This window comes from Pogona vitticeps, chromosome 6 (genome assembly GCF_051106095.1).
Source record: "Pogona vitticeps strain Pit_001003342236 chromosome 6, PviZW2.1, whole genome shotgun sequence".
NCBI classification, from domain to species: domain Eukaryota; kingdom Metazoa; phylum Chordata; class Lepidosauria; order Squamata; family Agamidae; genus Pogona; species Pogona vitticeps.
The window spans coordinates 3,883,872-3,891,965 of record NC_135788.1 but is presented as its reverse complement, the minus strand read 5'-3'; the positions used below and the strand labels follow the sequence as shown (position 1 = coordinate 3,891,965).

General features: G+C 45.8%; 1 long non-coding RNA gene across 1 annotated transcript; it reads right to left on the bottom strand.

Annotated features, from left to right (window-relative positions):
• Positions 1-443: 443 nt before the first annotated feature.
• LOC140708041 (uncharacterized) lies at positions 444-3,758 on the bottom strand. Its single transcript, XR_012088170.2, has 2 exons — positions 3,365-3,758; positions 444-1,586 (listed from the first exon to the last, which is right to left on the bottom strand). It is a non-coding gene; the product is annotated as an uncharacterized LOC140708041 (long non-coding RNA).
• Positions 3,759-8,094: the final 4,336 nt, after the last annotated feature.

Sequence of the window (8,094 nt, the reverse complement as noted above, 5' to 3'; positions counted from 1 at the left end):
AGGAGGGCCTGGCGTGCTCTGTCCCATGGGGTCACGAAGAGTCGGACACGACTAAACAACTCAACAACAACAATAGTGAGAAACGTGTCACACACAATTGGACGAAGAGCAATCTAGTCTTGCTCTCTCTGTGCCCCTTGCACTCACTGACATTCTTGGAAGGTGGGACCCTGCTGGAACCCCTCGAATTCTCACACTCGACCCTTTCCTCCTTCTCTGAAGATGTTTGCCTTGCAGCTTGGCCTGCAGCGAGAAAAGGTTTGGGGACACAACGAAACTTGCGCAGAGGGTTCCTCCTTGGGAATGAAGATTTCCTGGCTCAAGAACTTCCGTCTCTTGCCAACTGGCGGGTGAGACCATTGTGATGCTGGAAGTGAAGCGAGCACACAGAATGATGCCAACTTAAAGGGAAACCATGTGATTATTTCCATTGCATTATTATATTTGTACCCCTCTTCTTCTCACAAGGCGACCGACAAGAGAGGCCACAAAAAGGCCACTTGTGGGTCACCTGGCGAAGTTCGAAAACTGAATCTCTGGGGCTTTCTTGGGGTTTCTTGGTGCGATTCTCAACACAAGCTCCCTTTGTACATCCTTTCAGCATCCCCAGACCTTCAGATTCCAGTCCTGCCAGTTTCACTGCGACACCACGTGGTCAAGAATCACAAAAGCTATCAGAAATGCCATCACACTTGCCAACGACTCCAGGAACATTCCGCCGCAGCTCGACACCCGCTGCGACTCAGAAGCCACCCTAACAACATCGCATGAGGATTTGAGTTCTGGGATTTGCTGTCAAGTTGGACTTCAGTTGAGCCAGTGACTCGGGTTTTCTCCCCCAAAGATTCGACGTGCGACTCGGAACCCACTTACCCTTCCCTTTCTTTCTGGGGGTGGGGGGAAGCTTGGATTTTATAGGCACTCAGACTTGGCTACAGCTCAGACTTCAGCTCCAAATCTGTAATTTGTAGTTTGACCCTTGGACCCAATAGAACAGCCAAGCATCCTCAAACACCAATAAATGCATTATAGCACAAGTGGACTATAGTTCACTTCAGTGGATACTTGGAAAAACTCCAAATTTATGGGGATTGTGCGTATATGGTAAGCAGTGAGCTTGGAAGATGAGGACTTTCGAAAGCAGAGCTTCTGACAATGACAGGAAGACTTAGATTTATGTAAAATTAGCTTTGTGGCCATTCAAGGAGCAATTTTGATGTTAATGCAAGCACCGTGATATTGGCAATGTAATTAATTCTTCCCAGGAGATAAGAAACTTTTGTCTTAATTGAGGCCATAATTGATAGAACTGAACTTCTGGATAAAGTTCAGTTCAGGGAATTTCACTAGATCCTCCCTTTGAAGCTTCTTTATTTATGAATGTTTGGCGACCATCTTGCACAAGTTTTCTAGCATAATTTTCCACACACGTCTGAGGTGTAAAGGGGTTGCAAAGGCAGACAGATCAGGTGACCTACCGAAGCATGTGACCATGGCGTGGTAATTGCGCAGCGATACCGTAGTCTCTTCTCTCTTATATTGATTCTCTCTTCTTAGGCTCGTCCTCGCCAAGTAAAATCCAAGTTCTGGGAAGAAAAAAAGCCAAAGGGAATAAATCAGGGCAAATCATAGAAGAAACAAACTTTAGCACACTTTTTGTTAAAAAGACAAGAAAAGGTTCTCCAGATCTTCGTAAACCTGGAAATAAAGCACGTCTCTGTGCTTCAGAAGGGATGCACCATTGAAATGTGGTGAATCAGATCAGGGCCCAATTGACAAGATGCTTAAAGGTAATTAAAATAATCCCAGTGACAAGCAAGGGCAGAGCATTTTATGCACTTGCCTTGTGGGGAACGTATTTCACAGAAAGGTTTCTCAAGTTATGGCCTGTCATTTGTGAGACGCGGAATCCTATAGATGAAAGCGTAGCAGGTATAATTTGCAGGACGCTCCAGAGCTGGTGAAATTTAAAGATCCAGAGATTAAGGCGCTGTTCACAGAGACACTGAGCAGGCGTTTAATCCTATTGTACTCACGGTGTTTTCTTCTAAGAAACAGATCCCCTGTTAAGGATTTCACTTCAGGGTGAGCTCAGGCAAAGAGGCCGGAGTACCGCGATCTCACAAGAACTGTTAGTTAGCCTGTGGACATAAAACAGGTGCGGAACTGGAGGACTATTTCATATTCCATTTGGGCTTCTCACAGCGCTCGGTACTGGGGTCCAGTATTCCAAAGGAGCCCCCTGACCTATCCAATGTAAACATTATTCCTTTTCATGGTTTGAGGTATTTTTGAGTTAGAAGTCTCCAGCAGTGCAAAACTATTGTGTTTCTGCTGCAGAATCAAATGGGCCGTGAAGGTTATAGTTAGGGATGGGACTTCTGCGTTAACTTGAAAAGGGAAAAGAAAAAACAAACCTGTCTTCTTTTTTAAAATGTTCTTTTGCTTGTTCCTGAAAAGGAGTGTCTTAAACACGAACAGTTCATGTTAAAGAAGCAGAGGAACACAAAGTTTTCAAGTCTTCTCGCATTATTCTCCTTCATGTCAAATTACCCGGGAAATTTTTCATCCAGTTGCATCATCGCAGTGAAGATCACGGGTAAACAGGAAAGAGAAAGAAGATGGATTTATTGAGGGAAGAACATCAGAGACTGGCTGGACTTTAATATGGAAGGAGGTATCCACACAACAAGGAGATATTGGTCAGTGGTTTAGATCTCTGGTTGCGGAGCCAGAGGTTGGGAGTTCGATTCCCCCACTGGGCCTCTTAGGGGAAGAGCCAGCCTGGGTGGCCTTGGGCCAGCTGCACAGTCCTGGGGCTACCCCAGAAGACGGGAATGGGAAACCACTTCTGAGTGCTCTCTACCTGGAAAACTCTTGAGAAGGATTGCCATGAGTCAGAATTGACTTGACAGCACATTATTAGTAGTAGTAATTCACAGACTGGAGATATGCCATGAGGGTAGCTAATATCAGTAAATAAAACATCACCAAGCAAGAGAGAGATAAAGAGAGAGTTCCTTTGTAAACCTGGAATACAAACCCATGAAACGAACGATTCATGAAATGAAAGAATCCACCAGGAACTCAATGGTCCTGTTCTTATGGTGGGATGGGCAATTTACAGCCCTCCAGATGCCGTGAGACGGCAACCTTCGTTGGCTGACAGTTGCAGTACAATTAGCTCTGGAAGGTCACACATTGACCATCCGTGTTACAGGCTGCCTGAAGCTGGAAAAAGCCAGGAAGGTGCCATTGGACTACAAACCTCACTAGCCCCAGCCAGCATTCACAAATAGAGGCAAGGATGATGGGAGTTGTTGTCCAAAAACATCTGCACATTTCTGAACCCTCCTGAACTTACCTTGAACCCACAGGGAAGATCTCCAGTCTTGGTGCATCTCATTCCATGCTCTGTCTTCTCGGGTCTCCTCTGGTTTTGGTACAGCCCCGAATCCTGCTACTACTTCCACAGCTATCCTAAGAGCCGCGTGTCGAACAGGTTTGCTCAAGACGATGTCTGGTTTCACTTTCCAGCTGCATCCTTTCATTTTTGGAGAAAACAACGCAAGTGGATCCCATTGCCAGGGAGGTGGACGCGCTCCTTCTCTCCAGGGTGTATGGAATCGGGTTGTGTTACAGAGCAGGCTAGTCAGAGAATAAAAGGCGGACCTGAAGCTGGCCAGGGGAGCGCTGGAGAGAAACAAAAGGAACCGTCTCAGAACCAACCAGTCTGATGTTTCTGCAGCCGAAACAAAGCACAATGGAGGACCTCGTGGAGAGACATCTGGAAGATGATGATACAGAAGAGGAGGACAATCAAGAATGTGGCTGCATACAGCAAGAGGGGGGATGTATCTGCCCTGGGAATCAATAGCAAATGGCTTCTTTTGTTTCTCTTCTCTCGTGGTTACCACTATCGTGTGGAATCAGGATTCCCAGAAGTTCACAGCTTCTCAGGGGTGAGAGCCACAAAGGGGCTAGGCTGAGGAAAGTGTCCCCAGTCCCTGAGCTCACGTTAATGACCAGAGCTTGCAAACATTGACTTGAGGGGTGGAGTAGTTCAAGAATCTTTTCACCCAGTGAAATTATATCGGCTGGGAGGTCCCTTGCACGGTGTTCAGAAACTAATATTCCCAAGCAGTAGGGCAGACCTAAAGGAGGAAGCGCAGGCATTGCCCGTCCCCACAGCCGACCAGCCCATGTCAACAAAGGAGGCCTTTTGTACAGCTAACAGCTTTTAATTGCTCCTTCAAGACTAAATGTCCCGCAGATGCTTTGCGTTTTGGCAAGGATCGGTTGCAAAAATACCAAATAATATATATATATTTCCCCCCTGGAAAAATCTATTTCTTTTTCAGCTGCTGTGAGAGTTGCAGCTACGGTCAGGATGAAGAGCAAAACCTGAAGGGGTGGCAGGTGTCACACAGCCTAGTACTCTGCTGGGATAGTTCAGGGGTTTGGGTCTGTGGATGTGGAGCCAGAGGCTGGGAGTTCGATTCCCCACAGGGCCTCCTTGATCATCCTCAATGACCCACGGGGTCTCTTCCAGCTCTGCAGTTCTAAGGTGATGATGATTACTCAAAATGTCCTAAGCTAACAGTCTTGCAGACCTTGGCTCAATTATATTACTGTTCCCAAGTTCTTTAAATGATGCTGGCCTTATCATTTGGCAGCATCTCAGATTGAAAAATCTGGGGGTTTTTTGGGGGGACGGAGGGGTGATGGAGTCTCTTCCTTCCCAGAATGCCCCAGACAGCATGGCTTCTGGCCAAAAAAAGGGGGAAGCTTATAGGATGGGATTAGGTGGTGGCTTTGAGTGGAAAGCCCTGGGGAGGGTGGGTGGAGGAACTGCCCCGCCTCCGACGTCTTGGAAGACGAGGAAAAAAAAGCCAAAGGGAATAAATCAGGGCAAAACACAGGAGAAACAAACATTAGCAAACTTTTCGTTGAAAAGACGAGCAAAGGTTCCCCAGATCTTCATAAACCTGGAAACGAAGCATGTCCCTGTGCTTCAGAAGGGATGCGCTATTGAAATGTGGTGAATCAGATCAGGGCCCAATTGACAAGACACTTAAAGGTAATTAAAATAATCCCAGTGATAAGCAAGGGCAGAGTATTTTATGCACCTGCCTTGCGGGGAATGTATTTCACAGAAAGGTTTCTCAAGTTATGGCCTGTGCATTCCAGGTGACTTCCCTGGTACCCTGTGAGTTTACCTCCTACCTTCAGATGAGATGGAGGAAGCTTTCCCATCGCATGCAACGGTTAATCTTGTTGGCTTCTGAATGGCAGTCGGCATCTTACGTTTGGCCCTGTCGATCTGGAAACCCTGCTTAATTCCTGGCGTTTCCTAAGGGCCAAGCCACAGGGGGAAGCTTAATAGGTACCTGTGTTCAAGAGCATCATCTCCTCCCTTTAAACGGCAGCAAGGTTGAGGAGAGCAGGATTATGGTGTGCGGCAGAGTGGAGGTTTAAACACTGAAAGTTTGCTGGGTCTAACAGAAGCTTTGGGAGTAATTCTCAGTGTAACGGCAGCAGAGGTGGAAAGAGTGAACTTGTAGGCAGAAGTCCTGATCCTGGATTCACGGACCTTCTGTTGCTTAAAGAACAAAAGTCCATGGTCATTCCATATTTCGGTGCGTTTATGGGGTTACATGGTTGGTTGGCAGAATCCAAGCCCTTGTAGGAAGAGATATGTTTGCGGGCTGATGGTACAGAGAGGTAGAGCTTGCCCATCCCACCCCGCACTGAGACATCAGCAACTCCACAATAAATATCTGGTAAAGTCTGAGAAAACTGGCTAGAATGGAAGCTCAGGAATGGAAGTATTTGGCTGAGGAGCCAGAGGTTGGGGGTTCAATTCCCCACTGTGTGCCTCTTGGGAGAAAAGCCAGCCTGGGTGGCCTTGGGCCAGCTGCATTGTCCCACAGTGCCCCCCAGAGGAAGGGAAGGGTAAAGCACTTCTTTCCAGGTACCCCTGGAAGAAGTACAAGGGGGCCACCAGAAAACACCTCTAGGTGTTCTCTACCTGAAAAAGGGTGCCGTAAGTCAGAAATGACTTGATGGGACATGATTATTATTAATTCCTGTTTTAGCTTGGATTGAGCGTGCCGACAACAGCTGTTATAGTTTCAAAAGAAAATCATGATTAACCAGGTAAGTAACAAAAATGAGGAGGGGAAAAAATGAATGCATAATGCATGCCAAACTCCATTATTAGGTGCTTCCCCACCTTACGGATAAACTTGTTTTCCATTAGTGTTGCAAAAAATGTGCCACTTGTGATCAGCTGCAGACCACTCTTTTCAGAGCTAACCTAAAATAAGAACAATAATAATAACTCTGGCTCTGCAGCCAATATTATTATTACTATTAAAAAATACCAGGCACCGTCAATCAAAATTATAAAAAAAACATTGGCTGATATTATATAACAGATACAAATTTTTAACCAAAAACCTAAATATCTGTTAAATATTGGCACAGTATATATACTGATCCTCAGATTGCCATTAGTTGTAGCTCTGATGTCGTTATATCTGAGACCTGCAATTGCTTATAGCACTGGTTCTTAACCTTGGGTTACTCAGGAGTTTTGGACTGCAACTCCCAGAAGCCTTCACCACCAACTGTGCTGGCTGGGGTTCCTGGGAGCTGCAGTTCAAAAACATCCGAGTAACAAAGGTTAAGAACCACTGGCTTATAGCACTGTGTGAAATTTCTTGATATTGTTCCGGAAGCCCCAATGACAACGGGGACCGCAGAAGTGTGTTTCTTCCAGAGGCGAGATGTTTCAATGGCCAGGTCTCTGTATTTTATTTTTTCCCCAATTCTTTATTTTCAACTCTGACATCCCCTGGAATTGCAATGTCCACGATCCAAGCAGTTCTTCGTTCTATCACTACTAGGTCTGATGTGTTACGTTCAAGGTCTCTGTCCGTTTGGATCTGGAAATCCCCCTTGATGTCAATGTTTTCTGACACCTTCTCTACCTGTAGTAGTAGTTGTTGTTAAAGTCTGAGAAGCAATTAAAACAGGACAGGGAAGGGCCAATAAAATGAAGGGAACGCGCCCTGCCATTCGTGTTAAAAAGAGGAGGTATAAATAGGGGCCTCATAAACAGTTCACCGCCGAGTGCAGGAAGACCATCACAGCTGATCTCAACCCCTTGTTCCCAAGGGCGACATTCTTTCCTTCAAAGAGCACAGCCTGAACCGGAGTCTAATTTCAAAGCTTAAAAGGGGTGAGGACGGCGCACGTTTCTCGGAAACCCAATCTGTCCAGCCTTGTAATTGTAGCCAGGCCCGGATCCCTTCTGGCATTTGAAAGATGAAAATAAGCGACAAGCTTCATGAGAGAAATGCTGTTGGTTTGTTGGTTCGGTCATTCCATTTCGATACCACCCCTCCGACCGACAGTCACTCCGGGCAGTGACGACGACACCATAAACACAATGAAAAATTAAATTACAATTACATTTAAAAACAGGTGGGAGTTAAAGAGGCTCATAAACTCCGTGGGTCATTCGGAAGGAATATTTTGGAAGTCTGCTGGAATAAGAGAAGTTTGAGGGTTGGTGCCATCCAAAGTTTCACACGCTTCCCCATGGTGTCTTTGTCCTCTTTTGCCAGAGGCCATGTTGTGTGACCACATATGTGTGCTGGGTTCCTTCTTTGACCTTCAAAAACAGCAAACTTGGTAAATAAGACCGATCTAACATCTTTTAGAGCATTTAAGATATCTGGGCAAATCTCTTCCACCCTGACTTTTGTTCCTTCTCTCTTCAGATTTATTTTTTAAAAAATCTGCCTGCACAATTAGCAAACTTCGCTAACGCAGGTTGATTTGCAAATGCAGTTTCATTTCATTTCAATCCCCTTTCTGGAGAACTCTGGAGAACCGGGTTCGAATCCCCGCTCAGCCATGGAAACTCACTTGGGGATCGGATCAGGTAAAACCACTCCTTAAATATCCCACTTCCCTCAAAAGCCTTATTTAGGGTAACTAGAAGTCGGTTCCGACACCTCCCTTAACAAATGTGATTCCCATCACACCTTTACTTTTATATTGATCACAACCTTGTGCTAATAA